The 14,289-nt window shown below is 40.7% G+C and overlaps 1 protein-coding gene across 4 annotated transcripts in view; it reads right to left on the bottom strand.

The window, feature by feature from the left end:
- CCDC68 (coiled-coil domain containing 68) overlaps positions 1-6,570 on the bottom strand; it is a 52,641-nt gene extending 46,071 nt beyond the window's left edge. For all 4 annotated transcript variants that reach the window (XM_064578887.1, XM_045886675.3, XM_064578888.1 and 1 more), the window contains exons 1-2: positions 6,447-6,570; positions 5,942-6,091 (exon numbers count right to left, since the gene is read on the bottom strand). The gene's annotated coding sequence lies outside the window, so the exon portion shown is untranslated. The remainder of the gene's footprint in view (positions 1-5,941; positions 6,092-6,446) is intronic.
- Positions 6,571-14,289: the final 7,719 nt, after the last annotated feature.

Below are 14,289 nucleotides of genomic sequence, written 5' to 3'. Positions count from 1 at the left end.
TAACAATCAACTCAAAACCACCTAGGATTTGTCTGTGACAAGAATATGAAAAGAAACATGTCAATGACATATATTTTAGTCATTTGTAACATTTAAAAGGAAGGTACCCTTTTGGAAAATTTCTCCTGTAACTATAAAATATTTTAAGAGTGAAAGGTTCGGGAATCCACAAAATATCTTTAGCTTCCTAAACTCATCCTGGAATATGTTAGCTCCAACATAATTTACTTCATTTAAAAAATTATCCTGTAAGGGAGGTAAAAGACAGACAACAGTAAGTGTGAATGAGGATGCAGAGTAGCTAGAACTCCTGTCTGATGCTGATGGGAATGCAAAGTGGGCAGCCACGTTGGACAACCCTAAGGCAGTTTCCTATAAAGTTAAGCACTCACTGTACAACCCAGCAATCCCACTTCTAGGTATTTACCTAAGTGAAATGAAGGTCTATGTCCCATAAATCACAAATGTTTCTAATTGTCAAACACTGGAAAAAATTCAAATATTCCTCCAAAGGTAAATCCTACTCATCAATAAGAAGAATGAAGTACTGATGCACACAATGTAGATCAATCTCCAAAGCATTTTCCTGATCGAAAATAGCTAAATCCAAAGGGCTACGTTCTATAGTTCTATTTGTATGAGATTTAGAAAATTCGAAATTATGGGCACAGAAAATAGATCAGTGGTTACCTGGGGACTGGGAGTGGGGGAGGGATTGACTACAAAGGGGACACAGGGGAATTGTTTTGGGGGGGGAAACATGACTGTTCTATATCTTTTTTTAAAGATTTTATTTATTTATTTGAGAAAGAGAGCGAGCAAGCCCATGAGCGGGAGTGTGTGGGGGGGGGCAGAGGGAGAGGAAGAAGCAGACTCTCCACTAAGCAGGGAGCCTGATGTGGGGCTCAATCCCAGGACCCCAAGATCATGACCCTGAGATCATGACCCAAGCCGAAGGCAGACGCTTAACTGACTCAGCCACCCAGGTGCCCCACAACTGTTCTACATCTTGATGGTGATGGTGGTTCCATGACTGTAACCATTCATCAAAACTAACAGAACTCTGTGCTAAAAGGGGTGAACTTATATACTTTTATTTTAAAAATAATAATCATGCAACAGCAGCCTAGAGAAAGCAAAGTACAACTGAGATTTCAAAAGCCAAGGGCCTTCACTGATTTTATCAGCACTAACTGGAAGTCACAATTAGCTGGATTTGTTTCCCTTTATTCAAATTATTGACCCCCAAACAATGTAAATGGCAAACAAAACAAAACAAAACAGTGATGGAATCAGGATTGTTAAAAGGTAAAGTAGAACCATTGTTGCCACAAGAATAGCCAGGGGAGCCTGACATTCAATATGGTGACAGAGGAGCCCCAGGAAAATCCTAAACATCTTACGAAAGTTAACCACACTTATTATTCACTAAAGTGGAAAAGTAGGAGGAAATCTATAGAAGTATACAAGAAGTACATAAGAGTATTTGCCACGACAAGATTTAAATCTAATTCATGAACCTAGAATTCCTCATCTCATCTACCCATCCCCTTCTTAATCGTTTTCTAGCTGCATAACATGTTTCCACTCTTCACCACGGCCCATTTGCACGTAGACTACTGGGTTAGCGACTCCAAAGTCTGTCCAGGATGGCCACCACCGGCAGCAGTGAGGACCTTCCCATGGCAGGAAGATGTCAGACTGATGCACACGCTCAGTGCAGCATCCTCCCCAAACCGGAGCTCACAGAAAGATAACCAGGGTGAGAGCAGCTTCTGGCTCTGGGTAAAACCTAGTTCCTTATAACAGATCACATCATCATGAGTGATGAGTGAGTGAGCTCATCAAAATAATTCGTAGACTCTCACAGCTCAATGCTGATCAAGCCTTCCTCCTGCAGGTGAACAGACACAACTTGGGGGGAGCATATCCCCGCCAATTTCAGAGCATATGAAAGTGGGAAGGATGGAGACAGATTCCTGTCAAGGGTATATGACTCTTAGGAGACATTTGGAATGACATTGTCAGTGGAAGTCTGGAAAAATGCACCTGTTCTAGAGATTTTTAAACCCTTACCAAGTTAAAAAAAAAAAAAAAAGGACATTAGCAGTAGAGACTGATTAATTGATCCAATCACAGATCATCAAAAGCACACTGTTCCCACCCAGGGATTTCAGCAAGTTGTTCTGATATTCCAAGCAGAAAAAACTGAGTTCCAAATGAGCACATTCAGCTTTGGAAAACTACATTATTTAATCTAGACTATCTTGTTTTCAAATTTTAGAATTTTAAAAATAAAATCCTTCCCATTCTAAGTTGTCAATAAAATAGACCTTCAAGTTATATTAATGCTCTTTTTTCCCCAGTAGGAAAGTGTAATTTCAGCAGTAACTTGCAGGCATGAAGAGACATATTGTCTTCTCTTTAGTTTCACAGAATTTGCCAGCTTTTTCTAGAAGGGTTTCTACTCAACCAGAGAAATCCTTCTAAGAGGATCTTTAAGCATAAGTTGCCAAGCATAGCCTCCTAAGAATGCATTTGCTGTAGTAGTTGGCACAAAGCAGGGTGAATGGGGGTGTGCAAGGGAACAGCTCTAACCGAACTGCTGTTCAAGGTTCCTGATTCCTAAGAAAGGTAATTCAAAGGTCAATGCTTTTGCAGTGTGAGAAAGTTCTGATTTGGCTTGTTCTCTGGACGACACACAGAAAAACACCACCACTTAAGAGGAACTTGGAGTGATTTATAATTTTGTTCTAGCTCCTTAGAAAGGTCCCAGAGAAAAAAGAAGTGGGACCTTTTTGTTTTGTTTTGTTTTAGATTTTCACTGATCTAAGAGCTCAAACTAGTGCCTCATTTTGTAAATAAACAGCTGTATGTTTTATTCTTTAGCACAGTCATAGAAACCATAGAATAATAAAACTAAAAGCATATAAATTCACATTCACTCCCTTCAACTTTTTAAGGCTTAAGGAAATAGATGACTCATGCTTTATGTTAAGTGGGCCATTAAAATATGTTATTAGGAAACACTCAGATTTTTAAGGGTACTTCAGTTATCACTGTTAGGTCAAACAATCAACAAAATTCACCCACTCTAACTGCATCATTTGTGAAGAAAATATAGCAAAGGAGATACGAATTCTCTTTGCAAATATGAATGTCAAGAGCAAAACATCTTCTAAGTCCAACCTAGAATACCAAATGATTGATGTTTTCTGCTATTTGCACAGGGTTTACTATTTACTATTTTCATGGGAGTATCACAGAAAGATCACAGAAAATAGCAGTAATCCATACCAGGACTGTATTTTTCGTAAATATAAATAAGAGTTTGGCTCCTATCAATTATTTTCTAATTATGCTACCAGGGAAGCTGGACCAAAGTATCTGTCTTACCACTTAAAATGTAAATGCAGAACTACCCACCAACTGGTGAACAAAATGTGAACCAGCCATAGAATGGAATGTATAGTAGTTAGCAATAAAAAGGAACAAGCTACTGATAACATGCTACACCCTGAATGAACCTCAAAACCACTGGTTCTAGGTGAAAGAAGCCACATGCGAAAGACCATCTATTGTATTATCCCATTTGTGTGAAATGTCCAGAAAGTCAAATCTAAAGAGAGAGAAACCAGATTAGTGGTTGTCTGGGGGTAACAAATAGGAAGGTGGGGTCTTTTGGGGATGCTGAGAATGCTTTAAAACTGGGTTGTGGTAACGGTTGCACAATCCCATAAATTTCCTAAAAATCATTGAATTGTACACTTGGATATATTTTATGGTATGTAAATTATACTTCCAATAAAGCTGTTTTTTTAAAAACAGCAACAACGACAACAACAACAAAAAGCAAGAATGCCTTGGACAAAGTAAGTCTTTTCCACTGGGGCAAAATATAATTACAGTCATATTTTTCTAATTTACAGGAAAAAACAATGTGATGGATAGAATTTTCTCAATTTGAAGTTTTTCATTTATTGATTTATATGCTAAATTATTGGCACCCACTGCTACAAGCTCAGTTTTTATTTAATTTGCATGAAATTGATATTTAGCTATTTCAGACTTAACATCTCAATTTTTCTTAATATTTAACCCAGAACATGTGATTCCTAAATTTTTCCCCAATCTAAGCAAAAGAGAAAAACACTGACCTGAATAATATATAAGTTCCTTTATAATTTTAGAGTTGACTATTTAAACTGGTGAAAGAGAGTATGTGATTTGAAGATAATCTAGTTTCAGTCACTGTCAAAACTGGTAGATGATCACTGATACGGTTCTTATCTATGATCTCAAGGTGTCCTGGAGGACTCCAGCATTGTGCAAATTCCATGAGGACAGGAATGTGACTTATTTACACATCGCTGTATCCACCCCTCCCTCCCAATCTGAACTCAAAACAAAGTGCTCTGCGCAACAGGTGCTCAACCAATGCATGAATGGGCCCACAAATCCACACATGCACCAAATATTTTCTAAAACTGAATGTGCACACACTCATGCTTTTGTTTTCCAAACCCATGTAGCTGGCTGTTTTCATGCTTAGTAAAATGCAAATTCACTTAAACATGTTATTAAGTTGATAGTAACATTTTGCCATTATGAATTTATTTTCTATTGATAAACGGCCTATAATTTTGATATAACTATCTCAGTTCAGAAGATTCGAAGCCAAGACTTTGAAAGACTTTTAGATTCCTTTCAAAACCTTCAGTTCTTTCCTTTTTCAGTCATGATCCAAACAAATAAATATATGCCTAATTTTTCAGCTTCGGCCAGAATTTGGACTACAACTAAGCCCACTGTCCAGCACATTGTAAATCAATCAGCTAACAAATAACATGCCTGTTATTATTTCATAAAATTATGAAAGGGAATGATATAACTGAAATAGTGTGTTTATTTCAAAAGTCTCTTTTTCATTAGTGTAGGTTTAGTTAACGAAATTTATTCAGCAAATCACAAAGACAGGAACCTTAAGAAATTTGCAGGAAGTATAAGATGTTTTCATTCTTTCTGTAAGTAGCTGAGGAACCACAAGGGTACACCCTGCCTCAGGCACAAATTCCTCTGTGTCAGGGACCTTCACTCTAAAACTCTCAGTGTGGGGGAGGGGAGAGGGTGGGGAACAGGCCAGTAACAGGAAACAAAGCACAAACTGTGTCTGCCAGGGTACCTGAGACTGTGGCTCAGATCATATTTCTGAAAAACCAGACTTCTGCACAACTGAATATTTAATAGCATTAGGTAAAGTCAAAAGGGCAGATTATCTTTTCCTTATTGCAAATGCAGAATAATTCCCTTTGATGCTTTATCTAGTCTATATATACCAAGATAATAAAGTTTTGATTCCTAAAATAAAACAACTATAGTATAATGGTAAACAGACACAGCTCTGTTATGTTTGGGGCTAATTGCTTCTTCTGATCCTTATTTTATAAATATATATATACACATATATGTTTATATTTATATATATTTATATATTATGTTTTTATATTTACATATCTATATATGTATATATAGATATAATATATATGTATAATATATAATCTATATATAATATATATAATATATAATCTATATATAATATATATATTATACATATATTTATATATTATGTTTTTATATTTACATATCTATATATTATATATTTCATATACACGATGTATTCTTATATATTTTATATATAATATATATTTTTATATATATTACATATATATATTCTCCCCTCTTTTGAAGAAGGGTGAAAAATTTACAGCCATGTCTTCACTCAGTCTAACAACTATCCTTACACTGTCCTGTACTATATTCTTCAGTAAGATAACAATGCCCCTTTGCGCACCTGCCAAGAGCTCTGTAACTTCCAGCTCTAAAATCCCAGGGCAGTAGAAAACTGTCAGCCAATGGGCTGCTCTCCTTTTGGAATACGTACCTGCAGCTACAGAAGCCAGCGGTAACGAAGGGAGGGTAAGACCACCACCTTTATTCATTCATTTGTGCTCTTAAAAATTGCGGCCAGTGACCTGTCGAAGCTGCCACAAGGGGACAGCAAGTCTTCCGGTCCGCTCACTCTCGGAGACCCCTGGCAAAGGGATTGCAAAACAGTCACCCAAATAAATAACCAGATGCGCAGCGGGCGAAAGGAGGGTTATCCTTTCCCGGGGAAAGGCAGCTCTTTCTCTTCCGAGAGGAGCCGAAACTTCTCGCCCGGGGGATCGGGAACTTCTCGCCCAGAACAGAGAGAGAGGTATACAGGGAGGAGTAGCCTCCTCCCCAAGAACCTGTTTTTGCCGTCGGTGCGCTGCGCTGCGCTGCGCTGCGCTGGGGGAACCGGCTCTGAGGGCCCCGGACGTCCGCTCACCGGGGGTGGGGCGGGAGGGGGTGACCAGGCGCGCGCCGCAAGGGCTGAGCTCGCGGGTCGCCGGGGGCTCGCCTACCTTGGAGCGCGCGGGGGTCCCGACCTGGCTCTCCCGCCCGCCGCCACGGTCGGCTCCGCGGGGCGTCGGTGGCTCCGCCGCCGTCGATTGGGCTCCGCCCCGTCGGGTGCGCCCCGGCCGGAGTCCGGCGCCTGGGAGACTCCGGGGAGGAGCCCGCGCTGCCGCCGCGCTAGGACGCGCACGCCCTGCTGCACGCACCCGGGTGTGCGCTCCCTGCAGCCGCCCCCCGGTCCCCAACGCTGCGCTCCTGTCGGTGGAGAGATACAAGGGGGCAGATGTTGCTGTTTTTGAAGAAGGTTCTGTCTGCACTCTCAGTTCAGGAACTTCTGTCTTTGTTGAGGATATAAAACTTTTTATTTTGGAGTAATTTTAGATTTAAGAAAAAGTTGCAGGGCGCCTGGGTGGCTCAGTTGGTTAGGCGACTGCCTTCGGCTCAGGTCATGACCCTGGAGTCCAGGGATCGAGTCCCGCATCGGGCTCCCTGCTCGGCGGGGAGCCTGCTTCTCCCTCTGACCCTCCCCCCTCTCATGTGCTTGCTCTCTCTCATTCTCTCTCTCTCAAATAAATAAATAAAATCTTTAAAAAAAAAAAAAGAAAAGAAAAAGTTGCAGAGAGAGTCCAGAGTTCCCTAAACCCTTCAGCCGGTGCCCCCTAATATTCACATCCTACGTCTGTACGTGTGCACGTAAGCGTGTGCATAGTACATAGTACATTTGTCAAAGCTAAGAAATGAACACTGGTCCCTTACTATCAACTAAACTCAACCTGTTACAGATTTCACTAGTTTTCTGCTAATGTCTTTCTGTACCAGGATCCCATCCAGGGTTCCACAATGCATTTAGTGTCATGTCTCTTTAATCTCTTCTGGTCTGTAACAGTTTCTTTTCTTTTTTTTTTTTAAGATTTTATTTATTTATTTGCGAGAGAGAATGAGAGACAGAGAGCATGAGAGGGAGGAGGGTCAGAGGGAGAAGGAGACTCCCTGCCGAGCAGGGAGCCCGATGCGGGACTCGATCCCGGGACTCCAGGATCATGACCTGAGCCGAAGGCAGTCGCTTAACCAACTGAGCCACCCAGGCGCCCTGTAACAGTTTCTTAACTCTTGTTTTTCTTGATCATTTTCTAGAATTCTGCTAAGCTGTCTTGTGGGTATCTCTCATTTGGTTTTGTCTGTTGCTTTCCTCATGATGAGACTGTGGTTATGGGTTTGGTGGAGAAAGACCACAATGGGAAAGTGCCTTTCTCATCACAGCCTCCTACCAGGGTACATGATAGCAACATGACTTAACTGCCGGTGATACTAATTTTTATCGCTTGGTTGAAGTAGCTATCTGCCTTCTTTCTCTACTGCACAGTTACTATTTTTCTTTTTCCATACTCTTTTCTTTGGATGGGAGTCACTAAGTTCAACCTGTATCAGGAGAGGAGAGTGGGGGAATGAAACAACATCTGGGGGTGGGAGGGGCTATCTACATATATTATTGGAATATTTCTATAAGGAGGATTTATTCCTCCTCTCCCATTTATTGACCTATTCGATCATTTATTATATCAGCATGGACTCATACATATTCATTTTATACTTGGAGCTATAATTCAATACCACATTATGTATGATGTTGTTCAAATTGTTCCAGCTTTGACTCTTGGGAGCTCTTTCAGGTTGGTTCCTGTGTCCCTTTGGAAGTTCATAAACATTTAGGGACTGGGGATAAAAACCTCACTAATTATTGGCTCCACCCCTCTCACATTTAACAGATACAGAAAACTGAAACAGTCCTCTAATATCTGAGAGCTATTCTGAATCTTCCTGGGGAAAAAAAGGTGAGGGGGGGGGTGGAAAATTGTTGTTTTGTCTGTTTGTTTTCCTAACAGATGAACTTGTAGTTTGGGACCCAACTGGAGAAGTGAAAGTTGATGTTTCCTTAGGTAAATTTTGGTCAACTAATCCTTGTGGTTCTAATAGATAAATGGATATTTATAGACAAATCATGTTCCAAAGTTAGCCATGGGTGTTTATAATTGCATTAAACATTGAAGAAATCCTGCTGTTGAGGATCCTTTGTTATGTTGCTTTGGATTGCTCCTGTTTGCACTTGCAAGCTGGTCCTGTAAACACTACATTTCCTCCTTCAGAGCTGGAATCTGGGACGCTGCCTTGCGTTCTGTGACCCTCACCTGTCTTTCTGGCCTTAACCTTTCTCGGAGAGGGAAATCTACTCCATTAGTCCGAGTTTTGCTGGGTAAACACAGGAGGGGTGCCCAGTGAGTAATCCAGCACCACGGAATGAAGAGGTTTTCTACTTTTTAAGCATTTTTGACAAAGTTACTAAAAATAATAATACTTGTGTTTTTCCATTTTGGAAAACTAAATGTTTTCCATTTTGTATTTAAGTCCCACCATATCCCAGAGAAATGGACAAGATCAGAGGTAAAGGTGAGACTTCTGTGCATTTTCCTGGAGGGAGAAGGGACTCTAACTGAAACTAATCATTCTAATCAATATCAAGTACTGACTGTATTTCATAGTTTTCTAAATGGCTATTACCCAAATAATTTTAATAACTTTCTGGGGAGGAGAGCAGAGAACCACTCAGGATTAAGGAGACTATGGAACTATAAAATATTAGCAACCTATAATAGTGCTGCCCAGGAAAACCCATAAACCATCCTTAAATTTAAAACTCCAGTGGTATGTCTCAGAGGGTGGAAATTGAGGAAAGGCAGATCAATGTTTATGGATTTCTCTTATAGCTGTAGCATTTGATTGCTATTTTTATGTCAGAATATACATAAATCATTTTAAATAGCCATATTTTCTAAAGCTGCTTTTCTTCACATTTTACCTATGGTTATCCACATTTTTAAAAAAGTATTGGTATTAGTATTATGTATGTTTTGGAATGGCTTGGGTTGTAGGGACAAAGCACCTCAAACCACCCTCAGCACCCTCACTGAATAAATGCTCTGACCTTGTGTCGGGGTTCACTAAAAAGGAAGGATTTGGGGGACGGAGAACAAAGTAGCAGATACAGTCTTGCCTCTTGGAGGACACTACACATTATTGTCCGGGTTAAAAGTGGCTCGGACCGTGAATCAAGCGCCCACATTCAGAGCCTCTGCCTTGTGGCATTCAGACTGGGGCTCATATTTGAAATCACTGTTGTTTATTTCTGTTTGGGGGTTATTTGCTAAAAGGAAATTATATGTAATATGTATTTTCAAATGCAAATCCTACCATGTCATTTCAGCTCTGCCCCTCCCCCAATACACACACACACCCACCACACCACCACCACTACCATTCTTTAAAACCTCCTAAGGACCTTGGGTTTAAAGCCTAAGCCCCTCCCCCGGGCAGAGAAGTCACCCACCTCCATCCCTCCTGCTTCCTCTCTTGCCACATCACCACATTGTTTGCCAGCAAGGTGAATGGTTTGTACTGTTCCAAACCCTCTCTTGTTTCTCCCTTTATGTTCCATTTTGCCCTAATTCCCCACATAAGCACACCCTCACCCCATAGGCGAGAATGTTCTTTCCCCTCCTCTTCGCCTGGAAATTCCTGTTCACTTTATTCAGTATGTACAGGGAAACCTTCCCTTGAGATCCCCCACTGACGTTGAGCAGCCCGCTTAGGTCTTCCCCACAAAATGCTCCATATATTGCACTTGTTTTAGTTTCCGACAGCTGCTGTAACAAATTACCTTGAACTTGGTTGCTTAAAAAAAATACGCATTTATTATCCTACAATTCCGTGGGTTAGAAGTCTGATATGGCACTCATGGACCTAAATTCAATACATCGGCAGGCCCTGTTCCTGTGAATCTGTTCTCTTGTCTTTTCCATCTTTTCTAGAGGCTGCCTGCATTTCTTGGCCCCTTTCTCCATCTTCAAAACCAACAACATATCTCTCTGCAACTCTGATTCCAGCTCTCCCTGTTTCACTTGCAAAAACTCTTGGGATTACGTTGCAGTCAACTGGATAATCCAGGATCATCTCCCCCATTTTAAGACCCATATCTTAATCCCATCTGCAAAGTCTGTTGTGCCATTGAAAATTACATATGCACAGGTCCCAGAGATGAGGACCTGGACGTCTTTGAGGGGTCATTATTCTGTCTGCCACGACTGTGCTGCGAAATAAACATTAAATTTTGTCATTAAATACTTCTTTTATGCCACTAAATCAAGAAGGCTTGGCAACATTATGAAGGAGGCATGCTCCCATTCCTTTTTAGTGATGCCTCTTTTCTGTCTTTCTCTTCTTTTCTCTCTCCTTCCCATCGCACCCCCATAGCACCAGCCGAAGGAGCACCTGATGTTGGAAGATTTTTCGAGGTTTTTCTCCTTCCCCATACCTACAGTCTTCCTGGGCTTTCTGGGACTTGTTGATGGGCGAAGAGAAAGCAAATGTAGAAATTAAGGCATGTGATCTTAACATAATTGAACCCTATAGGCCCCCTGAGTCTTGCAGATTGAACTCTGGGCCCAGAGAAAACGCACTGCACCTACATATCTCTCACCAGCTGGGAACCACAGTCTGTCTACCCTATGCAAGCTGCCTTGCTGAGCATTGGGGTCAATTGTTATAATTTTAAATTTCAATGAGTTTGCACTTGAAATGGGTAAGTCACATATGCACATGGAAAATAACTATAAATACTATTACATAGTAAATTAAAATATTCCCAAACAACAAACTATCACTGACTAGTAGGAGAGCTAACCAGTACTAGATGACTAAGAGAGAGAGTACTGAGTTTAGTCAGTGCCCCAGGGAAATCCTCAGGAGGAAGTAGGATTGGAACTGGGTTTTAAGTGTAAGTACTGATGTAGGAAAGATGTTAGGGTTTGGGCTGGCTAACAAAGAATTCTTGAGAATTCTTTGGTGCAAAAATGTGATTTTACTGAAGCTTGGGGACAGGCCCCTGGGCAGAAAGAGCTGCCCAGGGGTCATGAGGAGAGGCCCATTAAACACTTTCAAGTTGAGAGGGGATTAGGAGTAACTTAAGTCTCTTAAGGAATTTTGGAAGCAAGGTTTCCAGGACCTTGAGGGGGCTCGCTATTGTTAGGAAGAGGTCATTTATTACTGTCAAGTAAAACCCTAGTCACGAGACCCTTCAGATATATATCGGTGGGTCATTTGCTTGGGGGATGACTGCCACCATATATCTTGGGGGTTAGAGATAAAGGAAGTTTTAGATGTTAAAGTAGACTTATAGGATCCTGGGGGTTGGGCTAAGATTGCCTTTTGCCCTTAGCAAAGTATTAACGTGGAGGCAGCTGAGTTCCTAGAGAAACGTCACTCTGCCTGTTTCAAGGACTTGTCAGTGGGCTGTAGGTAGTAAGGAAATTTAATTTTTCTTTTGCCTTTGTTTCCCACATCAGTACCATGTTACATGGGAGAGCACGGGAGCTTTTTTTTGCTCGGGCATGGGCAAAGGCACAAAGAAAGTAAATGTTCAGGCAGGTTTGTGAGCTACCAAGTAGACCAGTCCAGCTGGATCACAAGAGATTCAGAGGAGACAGAACAGAGAGGGGGGAGCAAATCATGTGTAAAACACAAAAGGTTCGGGTAATAATATATTTTTCTTGTTCATCTCTTCTAAGAAAAGAAGGAAAAATCACTGTGGGAAATGAAACCCCGGTTGTTCTGAGTTCATTAGCAAAACACTTAACAAATATTTATGAACAATAAATGAGTGTCTGCTTGTATATACAAGTCTGTCTAAACAGGTGGATCTTTTTCTAAGGCTCCTTTCACATAATGGACACAGAAAGCATAACATAACCAAAGGTAATGTTCAGACTATGTGCCTACTGATTGAGGGGTAGCACTGACCAATCAGAAAAGCTACCAGCCATAATGACCTGGTATGGATGAACCTATGTGACCAGCTGAAGGAGATCTTTATTTAAAACTATTATTGCTATCTTAGCATAACTAGATGTTCTTTCATTTTCTTTTAAAAATTCCCTTTGAATGACCTCACTGATAGGAGGAATTCTTAATCTCAGGAAACAAACTGAGGGTTGCTGGAGGGGTGGGAGGGATGGGTGTCTGGGTGATAGACACTGGGGAGGGTATGTGCTATGGTAAGCACTGTGAATTGTGCAAGACTGTTGAATCACAGACCTGTACCTCTGAAACAAATAATACATTATATGTTTAAAAAAAAGAAGAAGAAGAAGATAGCAGGAAGGGAAAAATGAAGAGGGGGAAATCAGAGGGGGAGATGAACCATGAGAGACTATGGACTCTGAGAAACAAACTGAGGGTTCTAGAGGGAAGGGGGGGGTTGGTTAGCCTGGTGATGGGTATTAAAGAGGGCACGTATTGAATGGAGCACTGGGTGTTATACGCAAACAATGAATCATGGAACACTACATCAAAAACTAATGATGTAATGTATGGTGATTAACATAACAATAAAAAATTTAAAAAAAAATAAAAATTCCCTTTGAAAGCACACAGTTGAGTATATTCCTTTGGACCTAATCAATTTTGATTGTTATATCATTTCTTTCTGTGATGAGCTTGGTTTGCTCTGCCTTGGCAGTAGCTAGAGTAATAAGTGCCATTTCCTTCTGTATTGTAAGGATGAGAACACCATCCAGGTCTCTAGAAAAGACCAGCTAACCTTTGGGACATATTTTCATATCCTGAGATGATAATCTAGGCCTCTGTTTGAGAGTCTAATATAAGAAGAGATGGCCAGGTTGTTTTTGGTAAATACCCGGGTTGCAGATGGCTGACGTATCTTTTCCATATTCTTAAATGCTACTGCAAGGGTTTGAATAACACATCATGGAATAAAGAGACTAGGAAACACTAACCTTTCTCCCGCTACAGGCAACATACTTGGGACAACCTCCTGATCAGCAAAATCATGGCAATGGTAAAAACCTGCATATCCAAGATGAATGCCCCCTGGTCTAACATTGTTTATCCTTGGCCCAAATGGAGGGGGACTAAAAAGAGAAAAGCAGCCCCTGTCAGCAAAAGATAGCATGGTACTGCTAGCTGGCTTGGTACCGTCTGGAGATGGCCTGGCACTCGGGCCAGGGAAAATGCAACAAGACTACTACAAGAGAGGACAGGAGAGTGACCAGCCAATGCCTTTCATAATCATATATGTAAACCTCTCAAACAAATATTATCAAATTGAATCTAGCAAGGCACAAAAAGTACAATACATCCGAACCAAGTTGGGCTTATTCCAGAGCAGCAAGATTGGTTTAACTATTAAAAATTATCCCACATAAGTCTCAACATTAAGGGACTAAAGAAGAAAAATAACTGGTAATTTTTAAAATGGAGCAAAATAATTTGTTAAAATTCAACACCTATTCATGATTTTATTTTTTAAAAGATTTACTTATTTATTTGAGAGAGAAAGAGCATGCGTGAGCAGGGAAGGGACAGAGGGAGAGGGAGAGAGAGATTCCTCAAGCAGACTCCTAGCTGAGCGTGGAGTCCTATACCACTGGGCTTGATCCCAGGACCCTGAGATCATGACCTGAAGCCAAAATCAAGAGTCGGTTGCTTAACTGATTGAGCCACCCAGGTGCCCCCTGTTCATGATTTTAAAAACAAACAAAACTCTTAGAAAACTAAGAAGAAAACTTCCTTAATTCAATAAAAGAATACCCACAAAACTTTATAGAAAACATCATACTTAATGGTGAAAAATTGAAAGCTACTAATCTGAGATCAGAAGTAAGGTAAGGACACTTCCATCACAGTTTTTATGCAATGGCATATTGGAAATTCCATCCAGTGAAGTCAGATGAGAAAGGGAAATAAAATATATAAAGATTGAAAAGGAAACATTATGTCCTT

This window comes from Mirounga angustirostris, unplaced genomic scaffold (genome assembly GCF_029215605.1).
Source record: "Mirounga angustirostris isolate CCGP_5_RB_7025 unplaced genomic scaffold, mMirAng1.0.hap1 SCAF_14, whole genome shotgun sequence".
Classification (NCBI taxonomy): domain Eukaryota; kingdom Metazoa; phylum Chordata; class Mammalia; order Carnivora; family Phocidae; genus Mirounga; species Mirounga angustirostris.
The sequence above is the reverse complement of the archived record's forward strand: the minus strand, read 5'-3'. Positions and strand labels throughout refer to the sequence as shown.